Raw genomic sequence first — 13,129 nt, 5'->3', positions numbered from 1 at the left:
CCCAACACCTGCGACAACAATAGATGCGTCTCCTGTCATCCTCTCCAATTGACTCGACATGCTTTCCGATCAGCGCACGGCACCACTTGTAAACAAATAATGTACAAATTGTAAATATGGCGACAGCTTACTTGTATAAATTTAGAATCTGGCAACTCCCCGAGTCTTTCCTCGGAGGTTACTTTTATTCGTAAGACTGAGAAGACTGGAACATTAAAGTATAGACACTTATCACCGAGCCAGTACCAATGAAGATAGCTAACTGCAAATCTACATATGTATGTATGCATGTACGAGTATGTATTTATCTGTGTATGTATGAATGTACGAGTATGTATGTGTACATGTATGCATGTATATATGTATCTATGGATGTATGAGTGTGTATGTATGAATGTGTGTATGTACGAGTATGTGTATATTGTATGTGTGTATGTATGGATGTAATATATGCATGTAATGTATGTATGTATGCATGTATGGATGTAATGTATGTATATATGTATGTGTGTATGCATGTATCTATTTATGGATGTATGAGTATGTATGAATGTATGTGTGTATGTACGAGTATGTGTCTATTGTATGTATGGATGGATGTAATGTATGTATGTATGCATGTATCTATTTATGGATGTATGAGTATGTATGAATGTATATGTGTATGTACGAGTATGTGTATATTGTATGTATGTATGGGTGGATGTAATGTATGCATGTAATATATGTATGTAATGTATGTATGCATGTATGGATGTATATATGTATGTGTGTGTATGTATGTATGTATGTATATGTGTACGTATGTATGTTTTAATGTATGTAATATATGCATGTAATGTATGTACGCATGCATGTATGAATGTTTGTGTGCATGTAATGTATGTAATGTATGCATTTTAGGTATGTATGTATGCATGTAATGCAAGTATGTAATTTGATGTATGTGTACATGTATGTATGTATTTATGCATATATACATGTATGTGTGTATACATATATGTATATATGTATGTAAATAACATCACAAAACTATTGCAACAAGTCTTCAGACATCATTGGCTTCCACCACTCACATCAAAATGTGCCACGCTTGACTGTGACCGTGATGACATTAAGACAAAAGAAGAAGAAGAAGAAGAAGAAAGAAGAAGAAGGAGAAGAAGAATAGGAAGAATGATAAGAAGAAAAAGAAGAAGAAGAAGAAGAAGAAGAAGAAGAAAAAGAAGAAGAAGAAGAAGAAGAAGAAGAAGAAGAAACTGTTACCGTAAGCTTGAGGCCGGAAACTGTCTGAAGATCCCCTAAACCCAACATTAGTCTCTTCGTAATGCATACATTAGATGCTCAACCAGCAACCTGAATATTTTCCTCAGCGTTTTCTCTGAAGGGTAAGAGGAAGGTTCCTTTCCCCTCCTCCATTGGATTGACGTTCTCATTAATAAAACAGTGATTTTCTGCCTCAACCATCGAGTTCTTGCAGTTTTCTTTTAGGTCTCAGACCTCTGATGAATTTCTGAGATCCTTGCTTTCTTCCTCCGAAGATGGAGTCGCTTGCGTTTCCTCTCGCGGGAACTGATGATCTTTCCTTTGTTTTGCTTTAGTTTATGAGGCGCTGTTCAGTGTTCCAAGTTTTGTTATCTCTTTATTTTTTGTTTATCAATTTCTTTTCTTTTCTTATTTTTTTTATTCTTATTTTTTTTGTGTCTCAAATTCGATTTCTGATGAACAGTGGCAATTTTTTTGTTTCATGTTACCTTCCAAGTCCTGTTACTTTTATTCTTATTTTTCACTTATTTTATTTCTTCATTTCATTTAATTCGTTTTTGTCTCAAGTTCGATTTCTTAAGAACAGTGGCCGTTTTCTGATTTGAAACCTGATGTGTTTGACTTCTTTATCAGCTTGACATTTCATGTTTTTATTTTATTTTATTTGTTCTTCTCTTCGTGTCTAAAAAGGAGATAAAATCACCTGCCTCAGAAGAACAATGACTTGATAAGTGTCTTGACTTGATAAGTGTCTAAGTGTCTTAAGTGTCTAAGTGTCTATGTGTCTAGATAAGTAAAATAGCTTTGATTCTTGAATAAACTTAACACCTCTCTCTTTTATCCATAACTTTTTTTTTGTTCCGTTCATTGATAACAAATCTATTGCGTACTCTGCACTTGTAAATTCCCAAATGTTTGTTCACGAATTTCTGTCAAGCGGCAAATTTAACCCACTCCATGGAAAAGCAGATTATTTTTAGAATAATCTGCTTTTCTATGGATTTTATCTTATTTATCTTAACTTTGTTTTGGTCAAATTTTGCCTTCTGCTTCGGGGACAGGATTCTCAAGAGCGTCAGCTTCATAGTTGTCATCATGTGTTTTGTAAAAAAAAAAAAAAAAAAAAAAAAAAAAAAAAAAAAAAAAAAAAAATATATATATATATATATATATATATATACATATATATATATATACATATATATACCCCTCTTGATAGCGCATTGGTTTAAGTCACTGTAACTTTGTTACGGGTTAGCTGGGTTCGAATCCTCGGCTCGTCCACGTTTCAATTTCCAACAAAATGTCTCCATCGAGCGATTCTTCAGTCTCGATTTGCGATGGCATGGAATTAAAAGTTGTTTGTGGTTGAATAAAAATATATATATATATATATATAATATATATATATATATATATATATATATTTATATATATATATATATATATATTGGTTGTTGTCATTGTCTTTGTATGCTGGATCCATCTAATCCAAAATGCACGATCTCCTGTTGTACAAATTCCTAAGATTTATTCACCATGGTTTTGTTTTTATTATGCAAAGTTAGATCAGGGGGATGGGCTTTTGTGCAAAAATTAGGGGAGGGGCTTCTGTGCAAAGTTAGATAACGGGAAGGACTTCTGTGCAAACTTGGATGAGGGGTGTGGCTTCTGTGCAGATTTTGGATATGGGCGTGACTTCTATGTAAACTTAGATGGGGGAGTGGCTTTTGCGCAGACTCGAATGGGCCCGTGGCTTTACGCAAATCTAGACTAGGGGCTAGTGGCTTCTCTGCAAACTTGAATTAAGGAGTGTATTCAAAGCAAAGCAGACTTGGATGACATTGTTATAATTACTTACTATAATTACTACAATCAGTTACTATTATTGCCTAATAGAAATATGGAAATCATCACTATAATTCATACTACGGAAGTCGTATAGCTAGTCCTCTTTCTCGTGCTATTCAGTGAACTGAAAGGGTCTATGCGTATATGTGAGTGTGTGTGCGTGAATGTGCGCGTGTGTGTCTGTGTGCGTGTATGTGTATGTGCACGTGTGCGTTAACGAACCCGGTTTCATGTGGGAGGAATTTTTAAAATCCGATTCTCACGCGTGATACACATTCTTCCTCTTAACCCCTTCCCTACCGGGTGGGACTTTATCTTTCGTTTGGCTGTCGTTAGGGTGTTTTATTTATTCTCAAAGACACACCCTTGGTAGCGAAGAGGGTAGACCGTAGAATGAGAGAGAAAAAGAGAGAAAAAAAAAGAAAGAAGAACAGATGTACTTTAAGTAATAATCTCAGCATCTTATGACAACCGAATGCACCAATGGGTTAAAGAACCAACAAGGTTTAGAGGCAGGAGTTGCAGGTGGAGTCTATCTGACGAAGGAAATGCCACTCGAAACCTATCAATAGCATGTCTAGGAATCACCATTTGTTCCTGGTTATTAGAAAGTGAAGATTCGAAGGTTACCATCTAACATTTAACAACTTTCTACTTTTCTCGAACAAGCCGAAAAGTCTTCGTCCCAGAAGGAAGGTCACGGAAGGCTAAACTAAATAATTCAACTTGGAGCAGATGTGTCCTTCGTGACGACATCAGGAAGTTCTCCATAACTTATGGAAAAGAAGGCAGAGTTATATTAATTTGTGAATATATGATTTTCGACCTAGAAGATATATTTTGGTATAAAATTATCTTCGTGTTGAGGTGGAGTTGTCCTAAGAGGTGAGATGGGTTTGGGGCTGCCTCTTTGATATGGGTTCTGTATGTACACACGCACTCACACACACACACACACACACACACACACACACACACACACACACACACACACACACACACACACACACACACACACACACACACACACACACACACACATTACCCATAGATCGGTCATACGAGCTCTGAGCTCTCTTTCGGGAGGGAAATAGCTGTCGATCACGAGTCTAACACGTGATCCAAAGACCAAGGTGAGAGAGTACACACACACACACACACACACACACACACACACACACACACACACACACACACACACACACACACACACACACACACACACACACACACACAAATACAAACACAAAAACTACCGTAGAGAAATACACAGACGTGTGTGTGCATTTGTACAATTATATGTGTGTGTGCGTGCGTGCGTGCGTGTCTGCGCGTGCCTACGTGTATGTACAAGTATAGGCTTGCGTCAAGCGATTTCATTCATCTTGGTTTGGGTTAGGAAAGGTCTGGTCAAATAGGGAACAGCGGAAACGTGTCTTTAGACTTCCCCGCCCTCTTTGTTTCCTATTTCGAGTTTCTTTGATCGAAAACCCGCGATCCTATGACGTAAGGCAACGATCCTCTCCCCTATTTCCCCCCTTAACCTACAGATCTCCCCCGGTGGGGAGGGGGGAAATGTTGAACAACTGTTTTGTTTTCTGTGTTCTCTTCCGTTCGGTAATTCTCCCCCCCACCCTCACCCCACCCCCTCTCCCCTCTCCCCTCCCCTTCACCCACCAACTGCTCCCCCCTCCCCCACCCTTTCACCCTACGATTGCTCATCCTCTCTCACACCTTCACTCACCCACTGCTCCCTTCCAGTTCACCCCACTCCTCCCCCACCCCTCCTACCACCCCCACCCCGCCCCTCCCCTACATCTCCCCCACCCCCTCCTCCTCTCACACCCCTCCCCCTCCCCACCCCTCTCACCTCCATCCGATCTCTCCCCTACCCCTCCCTCACCCTCCCCTACATCTACCCCTTCCCACACCCCTCCCTCTCTCACACCCCTCCCCCTCCCTCCCCTCCCCTCCCTTCCCCATCACCACCACCCCTTCCCCCACCACTCCCTCTCCCCATCACCTCCATCCCCACCCGTTCCCCCACCCCTCCGCCTATAACACTCCTCCCCTCCCCTACCCCTCCCCTCCCCTTCCCCACCTCATAGCTCACTGCCTCCCCCCCTTCCCCTCCCCCCTTTGCCTTATCGAATCTTCCCAAGACTTCCTCTATATCCCCTCCCATTAAAGCCTGTCTCCTACAGCAGGCTCGAACCAATCTCCTCTTTCAGTTGCCCCCTCCTCCTCCTACTCCTCCTCCTCCTTCTCCTTCCTCCTTCTCCTCCTCCTCCTTCTACTCCTCCTCCCCCTCCTCCTACTCCTCCTCCCCCTCCTCCTCCTTCTCATCCTCCTGGTCCTTTTCCTCCTCCTCCCTCTCATCCCTCTGGTCCTCGTCCTCCTTCTCCTTCTCCTCCTCCTCACCTATTCCTCCTCACCTATTCCTCCTTCTCCCCTCCTCTTCCTCCTCCACCCCTTCTCCTCCTCCTTTCTTCTCCTCGTACTCCCCCTCCCCTCCTCCTCCTCCTCCTCCGCTCTTCTCCTCCTCTTCCGCATACTTCTCATCCTCCTTCTCTTCTCCCTCATCCTCCTCCTCCTCCTCCTCCTCTCCTCCTCCTCCTCTTCCTCCTCCTCCTCCTCTTCCTCCTCTCTCTCCTCCTCCCCCTACTCCTTCTTCCCTCCTCCCCTCCTCCCCTTTCTCCTCCTCCTTTTCGTCCTCCTCCCTCCACTTTGCCCTCCTCATCGCCCTCCTCCTCCTCCTCCTCCTCCTCCTCATCGTCCTCCTCCTTCGTCCCCTCTCCTCCTCCACTTCGTCCTCCTCCTCATCGTCCTCCTACCTCCTCCTCCTTTTCCTCCTTTTCCTTATCCTACTCTTCTCCTCCTCTTTCTCCCCTCCTCCTCCTTCTCCTCTCTTTTCCTTTACTTCCTCCTCTTCCTTATCCTACTCTTCTCCTTTTCCTCCTCCTCCTCTTCCTCCTCCTCCTCCTCCTCTTCCTCCTCCTCCTCCTCCTCCTCTTCCTCTTCTTCTTGTCTCCTCTTCCTCCTCTTCCTCTCTTCATATTCTCTTCCTCCTCTTCCTCCTCCTCGTTCTCTTCCTTGTCCTCTTTATTTTCGTCCTCGTCCTCGTCTTGTTTCTCCACTTCCTCGTTCTCCTTCTCGCCTTCGTTCTTCTCCTAGGTAGAGCTTTTGAGTTTAGAACCGAAGAAATTATTCTTAATCTTTACAGTGCCCTTATCAGACCTAACCTAGAATACTGTGTACAGTGCAATCTCCATATTACAAGAAAGATATACAGAAGTTAGAGTGCAGCGTAGAGTAACAAAGCTCATCTGTAGGTTGCGAAACAAACCGTACGAAGAGCGCTTAAGTGAACTAAATTTGTTTAGTCTCTCGAAACGAAGAATGAGGGGTGATCTAATTGAGGTCTTCAAAATTGTCAAAGGAATTGAAAACATGGATGTGGAAAAATATTTCAAAATTGACACCTCCAACGCAACTAGGAATAATGGATGCAAGATTGTAGGAAAACTATTTCAAACAGACGTGGCAAAATACTCTTTCTTCAGTCGCGTTGTTAATATATGGAATGGTCTACCATCCAACGTCATCGGTTGTTCCACTGTAGAGGCATTCAAAAAACGTTTCGACATTTAATTAGCTACAAATACCCAACTAGAATGATTTACTTCTAGACAGGTTAAAAAAAGAGAGAGAAATAGGTTAATTACCAGAAAAGCCTTGTAAGGACCAATAGGTCTGTTGCTGTTCGTTTGTCCATGTAACTTCTTCGTCCTCGTCCTTCTTGTCATCCTCCTCTCTCCTCTCCTCTTTCCCTTCTTCCTTCCCCTCTCCCCCTCCCCTCTCCCCCTCCCCTCTCCCCCTCCCCTCTCCCCCTCCTTTCTCACCTCTCCCCTTACCTCTCCTCTTCCCCTCTCCCCTCTCCCATTTTCCAACACCCCACTCTCTCCATCTCCCCCTCTCTCCATCTCCCCCTCTCTCCCTCCCCTCCTCCTTCCCCCCTCCTCTATCTCCCTTCCCCCTCACCTCTCCCCCTCTCTCCCTTCTCCCAATTTCTAACCCATCCCTTTACCCTCTTCTTCTTTACCCCTTTCCCCTCTCTTCTGTCTCTCTCTCTCTCAATTTCCAACTTTCCCTCTCCCCCCTCTCCACTCTCCCATTTTCCAACTCCCTCCCCCTCTCCCTCCTCCTCTCTCTCCTCTTCCTCCCTTTCTTCCCTCTCTCTCCTTTCCCCTTCCTCCCTCTCTCCCTCTCTCCTCTCTCTCCTCTCTCTCCCCTTCCTCCCTTTCTCCACTCTCTCCCCTCTCTCCTATTTTCCCTTCCTCCCTCTCCCCTCTCCCTCCCCTTCCTCCCCTTTCTCCCTCTCTCCCCTTTCCCCTTCCTCCCCCTCCCCCTCTCCCCCTTCCTCTCTCCCCTTTCCCCTTCCTCCCTCCCCCATTCCCCCCCTCTCCCCCCTCTCCTCTCCCCCCCACGTATTGTCTTCTGCCTCGTTGCCCACCGTAGCTGCTGCACGTGTCCTTTGTAATGGTTACGGGTCGGTTTGTTTGTACAGGTGTCCGATGCGGTGAATTTCCTTTTTTTTCTTTCTCAATTTTTCCTGTTTTTTCTTTTTCTTTCTCTTTCTTTTTCTTTCTCTTTCTCCTTTGTCGAGTTCCTGGGAGTTTTCGGACCTTTGGTGCCCACGCACGCACGCACGCACGCAAGTATACACACGCACGCATGCACGCAAGTATACACAAGCATGCGCGAGAGTAGAATTGCGTGTGTTTGGTTTTTGACGGTTTCTGTATCGGTTCTCTGTCTAGGTTCTCTGTCTCGGTATCCCCGTCTCGATTCCCGTCGGTTTCTGTCTCGCTTTCTGTCCCGGTTCTCGGTACCCCCGTCTCGATTCCCGTCGGTTTCTGTCTCGTTCTGTGTCTCGGATCCCCTTGTCTCGGTCCCCTGTCTACCTCTGTCTGCCTCCTGTCACCTTTCTGGCTTTCCCTGTCTGCCCCCCCCCCACCTTCCTCCCCGTCTTATTTCTTTTTGACAGTTGTTTCAATAGGCCTTGTGGTAAATAAAAGATGTGAAATAGACGTTATATATTCACTCTTATGTTATTATTTGTTATCAATTATTATTTGTTATTTATCATTATTTGTTATGTATTATTGTTATGTTGTCTATTTTTATGTTATCTATTATTTGTTATTCATTGGTTATTTATCATTATTTTATTTATGTTATTGTTATGTTATTATTTATGTTATTATTATTCATTATTATGTGTCGTCTACACATTAGTATTACAAAGGCGGAGCATGCCGATAGGAGACCTTTTGGTCCATATCTAGGTCAAATACAATGGATACGTGACACATAGTGGTTTCATTTGGGTGAAGTTAATATTTTATTTATTTCGATTAATTCTATGATTTCTAGTTTCTTTTTGAATACGTGAAATGCTGATTCTGAATACCAAGGTTCTTTCCTTAACCTTAATAATTCGTCCTTTGTTCGAATCTTAGTAGAAATAATAAGAACTGGTGAATGGGCACGTATGTAGTTAATATCAGGGTGACCAGATTTATCATAATTATGCTGGATTTAGCATAATTATGCTAGATTTAGCATAATTATGGTAGAATTAGCATAATTATGCTATATTTAGCATTATGCTAGGATATAGTATAATTATGCTAGAATTAGCATAGTTATGCAAACTTTAGCATGATTATGCTAAATTTAGCATAAATATGCTAGATTTAAAATAGTTTCCCATAAAATAATATCATGATAAATAATAAAACAGAGCCCGAACGTAGGATCAAATGATTTGGCATGATTTTTGCAAATGTAGCATAATTTCAACGGCTGTCTAGCATATTCCCGCTTGGGAAATCTGGTCACGTGTTGGGCCCCGTTAACACTAGTGTGCGGAAACCGCGCGGAAACCGCGGCGTGACCGCATGGCCAAGGAAAAACTGTTCGGTTGTATGTGAACGCCTCCGTGGACTTGTATTGTAACTGAACCGCCGCTGTTTCAACCGCGGCGGCTGAAACCAATAGTGTGAACAAGGCCTTACGACCGCCCACATGCTTCCTATAAGACTTTATTGGTGATACATTAAACCCACTTCACACTGGGCAAATTATCGTCAACTGTTGTAAGTTTGTGGAAAATTGAGATGGACCTCGATCACCTCTACGTTCCAGTGGTACCAGTCTTGACCGGCAATTGAGAGGTTCGGGTTTGAGTTCCGCCCAGGGCTGAAAAAAGAAAAACAACAATTGTACTGCGAGCCGGCACTCCAACTCTGGTTGGCAAGGAGTTATATGTGTGTGCATGTGCGCGCGAGTTCGTGCTTGTGCGCGCGCGTGTGTGTGTACGTGTATGTGTATGTGTATATGTGTGTGTAAGTTCACAGTATTACCCATAGGTCTGGCCATGTGTGAGATATGAGCTCTCATCCGGGAGGTGAAATAGCTGTCGATCACGAGTCCAACCCGTGATTCAAGGTCGTGGTGAGGGACGCTGTAGTTGACTCTTATGTTTCCGACTGTGCATAAAATCTCAACTTCAGCGGCGTTTTAAACTTTATTGTGTTTCTATTAATCTTGATCAATTTCTTTTTAATCTTTCGCCAAATTCAGAGTACGTTTTCCTTAATGAACAACGAAAGATTACGGAAAATTTCAACCTTGTTTTGGGAAATTTCTCTTAAGTTTTCACTCATAGAGAGATTGATATCTGGATGTCTTTTGCATGTTCTGCATGATTGGCTAATTGCTGCTTGTCTTACAAAACCAAAGATCACTTTTGCATGAACATGCACAGTTTCTTCATTAAATATGCAGAGAATTGCATTGGGCGGTGTTGATTTATGCATGCCCTGTAATGAATTTGCATGACGCTTCTTTGTGGAGGGCGAGAATTATGCACTGTGTCAATATGAATATATTTACACGCACACGTACGCACACACGTATACATACACACGCATACACATATACACACACATACACACACGTTCACATATACACACACGTTCACACATACAGTACACACACGTTCACACATACACACACGTGCGCACGCACACATACACACGTGCGCACGCACACATACACACAAACATTCACACACACACACACACACACACACACACACACACACACACACACACACACACACACACACACACACACACACACACACACACACACACACACACACACACACACACACACACACACACACACACACACACACACACACACACACACAGACATGCAAGAGCGCACACACACACACACACACACACACACACACACACACACACACACACACACACGCACGCACATGCAAGCGTGCACACACACACACACACACACACACACACACACACACACACACACACACACACACACACACACACACGATCGTACAATTCTTGCAAGACGTCCATCACAGCGTCATGTTACCTATGCAAGCCTTCGTGAACTAATGCTAATGCAACCGTGAAACTGCACTTGAGTTATGGAGAGTGCTGCTGCTAATGATACGACAAATTGAGATATTAACACTATCAATCTATTTTAGGTACCGTGTCTTGCTGCATTGCTTCCGAGCCGAGCGTGTGTGTGTGTGTGTGTGTGTGTGTGTGTGTGTGTGTGTGTGTGTGTGTGTGTGTGTGTGTGTGTGTGTGTGTGTGAGTGAGAGAGAGAGAGAGAGAAAGATAAATAGATAGTGTATGTGAAAAAAGTAACCCCTCTCCCCTTTCCCCCTCTACCTCCTCTCCCCCACTTCCCCTTTCCCCCCTCCCCTTTACCCCTCTCCCCTGTCCCCTCTCCTCTCTCTCTTCCCCTTTTCCCCCTCCTCCTTTCCCCCTGTCCCCTCTCTCCGTTCTCTTCCCCTTTCCTCCTCTCCCCCTCCCCCTCTTCCCCTATCCCTCTCTCCCTCCTCTCCCCCTTTCCCCTTCTAACTCTCCCCCTCCCATCTTCCCTCTCCCCCTCCTATCCTCCCTCTCCCCCTCCTCTTTCTACCCTACCCCTCTCCCCCGTCTCCGCTCTCCCCCTTTTCCCCCTCTCCCTCATCTCCCCCTCTCCCTCATCTCCCCCTCTCCCTCCTCTCTCTCCCCCTCCCCCCAGACATGATATACACATTAACCCACGATGCGGATGGCGCTGAATAAATCAATCGGATGAAATATTGAAAGATGCGTTCGAATTCAAGTGAAAAAGACTCGAGGGAGGCCGACCGCTGAGGCATTCATTTCCAGTCTTTTTCGCTCAGTCTCTTTGTTCTTCGTTCACGACCTATTTCTCTTTGAGTGAGAGAAATGGGGGGAGAGGGGGAGGGAGAGAGAGAGAGAGAGAGAGAGAGAGAGAGAGAGAGAGAGAAGGAGAGGGAAGAATAGGGAGAGCAATATATAGTGTATGGACCAAAGGTGACATAAGAGAAAGGCTCATAGAAAATAGAGGGAACATAAGTAGAGACAGGAGAGAGAGAGAGAGAGAGAGAGAGAGAGAGAGAGAGAGAGAGAAAGAGAGAGAGAGAGAGAGAGAAAGAGAGAGAGAGAGAGAAGTGTGCATGAACTGAACTCTTTAGAGAAAGTAATATAAAACGAGAACATGAAAGGAGGAAGATGAGTGTGAAAATGGCGAGAAAACTGAATCGAGACAATCTATTGGATAAAAGATGTAAAAAGGAAGGTTTGAGGAGAGGCTGAGTGGGAGTGAGGGAGTAGGAGTGAGTTAGTGAGAGAGCGAGAGAGTGGGAGTGAGGTAATGAATAAAGGAGTGAGTGAAGTAGTGAGGGAGTGAATGAGGGAGTAAGGGTGTAAGAGAGTGGGTGGGAGAGTGAGGGAGTGAGATAGGGATGAACGGGTGAAAGGAGAAAGAACGAGAGCAAGGGAGAAATAAGAGTTTAAGTGAGAAAAAGAGAGAGAGACCGAGAGAGAGAGAGATAGAGATAGAGGAGCTCCCTATTATCTCCTCTGTTGTCAGAGTTCGGCCCGCGGAGTCCTCCTCCTCCTCCTCCTCCTCCTCCTCCTTTGGTAAAAGATTTTCTTCGAATGAAAGTAAGCACTTCTTCTTTAACCGGGTTGTTAATGTGTGGAGTTCGTTACCTTCCACCGTCGGTTAAAGTAACACAATAACAGCATTTAAAAATTGCTTAGATAAACATCTGGACTCTAATCCGCAAATAAAATATTATCCCATGCAATAAAAGATCTGACAACAAGGCATTTCATTGTAATGGGATTGGATAGTGGTAGCAGTAGTGTTAGTTCATCTTCTATCGCCTAATTGCCCTGTTTTCTTAACTGTAGCTTAGTAAACGCAAACATCCACGTTAGGGCCAGTAGGCCTGCTGTTGTTTGTTCTTCCTTTGTGTTCCTTTGTGTTCCTTCTCTTCCTCTATCTTCTCTTTCTCTTCTCCTTCTCCTCCACCTCTTCCTCCTCCTCCTCCTCCTCCTCCTCCTCCTCCTCCTCCTCCTCCTGCTCTTGCTCCTCCTCTCTTAGGCGTCTGAATAAGTCACCGCGACGCCAATCGACATCATTGTCAGCGGCAGACACTCCCATCTCCCCTCCCCTCCCCTCCTTCCCCGGACCGGACAGGACCGGACTTATCCCGGGGAGAGCCAATCCGGTCAACAGTCTGGGGGAGGAGGAGAGGGGGAGAGGGAGGGAGAGAGGAGAGGAGGGCGGGGAAAAGGGGGAAAGGTGAAGGGGAGAGAGGAGGGGAGGATGGGGAAAAGGGGGAGAGGGAAAAGAGAGAGTGGAATGGGGGAGATGGAGAGAGGCGAGGGGAACGGGGGAAAGGGGGGAGAGGAACGTATGGAAGGGGGAGACGGGGAGATGTGGAGAGGGGGGAAGGGAACAAGGGAAAAGGGAAAGGAAGGAGGGAGGGGAGTGGGAAAGAGGGAGTAGGGAAGAGAGTGGGAGGGGAGCTGGACGGGAAAGGGAGAGGGAGAAGAGAGGAAGGGGAGAAAGAGGAGAAGGGGAGAGAGCG

This window comes from Oratosquilla oratoria, chromosome 28, assembly GCF_046742065.1.
Source record: "Oratosquilla oratoria isolate Oo_2021 chromosome 28, ASM4674206v1, whole genome shotgun sequence".
Lineage (NCBI taxonomy): Eukaryota > Metazoa > Arthropoda > Malacostraca > Stomatopoda > Squillidae > Oratosquilla > Oratosquilla oratoria.
This window is presented reverse-complemented; position numbering follows the sequence as displayed.